Genomic DNA, 3,812 nt, shown 5'->3' on the forward strand with positions numbered 1-3,812 from the left:
TCTCTCTCTCTCTCTCTCTCTCTCTCTCTCTCTCTCTCTCTCTCTCTCTCTCTCTCTCTCTCTCTCTCTCTCTCTCTCTCTCTCTTTCTTTCTCTCTCTCTCTCTCTATTTCTTTCTCTCTCTCTCTCTCTCTCTTTCTCTCTCTCTCTCTCTCTCTCTCTCTCTCTCCCTCCCTCAGTCTCACTCCCCCTCTCATTCTCTCTATCTCTCTCTTTCAAAGAAAAAAAAAAAACATTCGAACAATATATTCATTATTTTTCCTAAACATTTCTTTTTTTCTTTCTTTCTTTTCTTCTCTCTTTTTTTGTCTTCCTTTATTAAGTTTACCTCTTGTTTTCAAAAGTAATAAAAGGTTTTGCGGCTCCGTGTAGCCCGGAGGTGCGGGGCTCCGTGCGCAGCCCTCGACACGGTCTCAAATCAGGGAGTCTGTCGATGTGAATAGCTGTGGCGTCAGGTTTGTGTTTCTGTCTCGTCTTGGTCTTAGCATTCTTTTGTTCTTATCAGTGTCTTGTTCTTAGTATTCTATTGTTCTTATCAGTGTCTTGTTCTTAGTTTTGTCTTCTCGGTCATAGTTTATGGGTGAGAGAAAGGTGGAAGGGAAAAGAAATGATTGTTCATTTTCAACTAGGTAATATCAGAATGGCATGTGTGTGTGTTTGTTTTTTGCATTTGTATTTATGCATCTTATATCTGCACAAACGGAAAAAATGTATATATATATTTTTTACATCATACTAGAATACTTAATAATAATGATGTCAATGAGGAGGATAATTATGACTGATCATGAAGATGATAATGACAATTATGATGGCATTGGTAATGATAATGATACTGATGATAATAATAATGACAGTGATTATAGTGGTGACAACAATGATAATGGTGATGATCACAACAACGACGATAGTGATGATGAGAAGGACGACGACGACGATGGCGACAATAATGACACGATGGCAATAACAACGATAAAAACGAGTATGAATGAATAAATGAATAAGAATAAATAATAAATAAGAATAATAAATAAATAAGAATAAAAATGAATAAGAATAAACAAACACGAGCATCGACCCCAAAAAAGCGTTTCGTTCACATCGCGGTTGAGGAGGAGGTGTCAGCGGGGGAGGGGGGGGAGGGGGACAGAGACTTCTCAAGGGCTTCCTTAATTAACAACGGCTTCGAGGCATCCTTCAGCAGGTGATCTTAAAAATGCCAACAAAGGCACGCGCTTCCGAGGAGATGGAAGGGTTAGGAGGGAGGAAGAGAATAAGGAGAAGGAAGTGAAAGAGGAGATGGAGGGAGAGGAGGAAGAAGGAAGAGAATAAGGAGAAGGAAATGAAAGAGGAGATGGAGGGAGAGGAGGAGGAAGGAAGATGTGAGGATGATGCAGGAGGGAAATAGGAAGAAAGAAGAGGGAAGAGCGAGGAAGGAAGGGGAGGAGAAGGAAAAAGGAAGTGGAGAAAGCATCGGAAGAAGGAAGAAGGGGGGGAAGCGAAAGAGAAGGAGAAGAAATATGTAGAATAGAGAGAAAGGAGGAGGAAGACGCGGAGAGGCGAAGGGAGAGGAGGAGAAGCAGGAGCTGTAAGCCGGATATCTGAGCACTAGTTTTCTTTTTTCTTTCTTTCTTTTTTTTTTCTTTTTAGCTTCGTTGTCTCTTTGATGCAACTCGATTTGCTTTCCATTAGCTTCGGCGTGATTGGGAGCGCGGATGCTCTGCCGGATCGCTTTACAGGCTTGGGATTTCTGCGTTTCTGCGTCTCCCTCTTGTTTGTTTATCTCTCTTGTTTACGTATTTGTTGTTGGTGTTCGTTCGTTTTTGTTTTTCTTCTGCGGCTACGAGCTTTTTCTCTAATCTTTTGATTATCTTTGTATCATCTATTTGTCTATGCATTAGTTTGTTTACATTTTGCTTTCGTGTCTCTTTTGTTGATGTTCAACTGGTTTAGAATTTTGCTCCTTTTGATGATTATATATTTCCGTTTTTTGTGTTATCTTGTTTTATTTTTCCTTACTTGTTCTCTAGATGGGATTTAACAATATTTTTTTGTAAATGATAATTGACAAAAAAAAAAAAAACTATCCAATAAATATGATTATAATAAAAAGATAATCATCTAAACCCATGTGATAGGAAGAAGAAAAAAACGAACAAAAGAGAAAAAAAGCGAAAATAAATGAAATGGGAAACGAAAGGAAGATATGAAACGACAGAGTTAAAATGACAGAGAAAAAGCAAGAGAAGAAAAATCGAAAATAAATGAAATGGAAAACGAAAGGAAGATATGAAACGACAGAGAAAAAAACAAGAGAAGAAAAAACGAAAATAAATGAAATGGGAAACGAAAGGAAGATATGAAACGACAGAGTTAAAATGACAGAGAAAAAGCAAGAGAAGAAAAATCGAAAATAAATGAAATGGAAAACGAAAGGAAGATATGAAACGACAGAGTTAAAATGACAGAGAAAAAAGCGAGTCAGCCCCTCCCCCCTCCCCCCTCTCCCCACGCCCGCGACAGGACTGGAGGCGGACCGAAGAAAATCTGCGTCTTGCGCTGATGAGAGAACACCCTTTTTTTTTGCGAAACCAAAGACGCTGTAGAGAGCGGAAGAAGGAAGCGGAGAAGAGAGAGGGAGCAAAAAGGAAGAAGGAAAAAAATTAAGAAGACAAAAAAATGAAGAAAAACGGAAGAGAAAGAAGAAGAAAAGGAAGAAGAAGAAGAAGACGAAGGCATTAAATAAAAAAGTGGAGGGAACGAGAGAAACGCCGCGCCCTCCGCTCCCATCTCAGCCATAAAGTGTCTACAATAAAAATTCGGACGTGCTCCATCTCCCTTAGTTAAGCGGCCGCGACCACGGCGTCTGAGCGGGAATAATTCATGCGCTAAAATTCGGAATTCAGCGCCGCCGGACGCCGCCCGCCCCGCCCGTTCCCGCGGGCGTGGTCGCCCTTCGGAGCGGTTTGTGTGGGGGGGGAGGGGGAGGGGTCGTGTTTGTGTTGAGGGGGAGGGGGAGGGGACGGGTCGTGTCTGTGACTGTGTTTGTAGGGGGGGGAGGGGGAGGGGACGTGTCTGTGACTGTGTCTGTGTTTGTGTTTAGGGGGGGGGGGGTCGTGTGTGTGAGGAGTAGCTATTACTGTTCATGTTTATGGTAAGCCTTATTTTTTGCGTCTGTGATTCTTTGAAAATGTCCGTGTATGTTTGTGCAAACAAATGGCACATGCGCAAAATCACAGAAAATACATGATGGTATTATTGATAATGAAAGGATAAAAGACGTATTTAAGGAAAATGGACTTAAGAAAATTATATAAGAAACCACGAATGTGTAATAATGTTAATGATAAAATAAAACAATGGTCATAGTACTCCTAAAAATTCTAAGACAGAGAAGCCACAATGAGAAGGGAAAAAAAAACTGCAACCGAAGCAATAAGACTAATTTCCCCCTCTCCTCTTTCCCCTCCGTCACCGCACCTGCTTCTCACGCCGTCTCACACCTGTCCCGATTCACAACAAAGGTCCGTCCGGTTCGTCCCGACACGTGTGAAGGGACGTTGCATCCCGTGTCCGGCTTCCATCTCCTTATTGCACCGGGGACCATTCTCGCCGAGACAATGCTGGCGAGGAGAGGATAATGCTTTTGTTTTTTTTTCGCGTATTTGATGGCGAGAAGGATATCGAAAGGAAAAGAAATAATGGGGCGGGTGTCGTGAAGGCGAGATTGGCGGAAGGACAGTGGAGTGTGTTCCTGAGGTTTTGTTAGGAGAAAATAGCGTGTTTTCTTTACGTGATGTTGTCTGTTATTGG

Source organism: Penaeus vannamei, chromosome 13 (assembly GCF_042767895.1).
Source record: "Penaeus vannamei isolate JL-2024 chromosome 13, ASM4276789v1, whole genome shotgun sequence".
NCBI classification, from domain to species: Eukaryota; Metazoa; Arthropoda; class Malacostraca; order Decapoda; family Penaeidae; genus Penaeus; species Penaeus vannamei.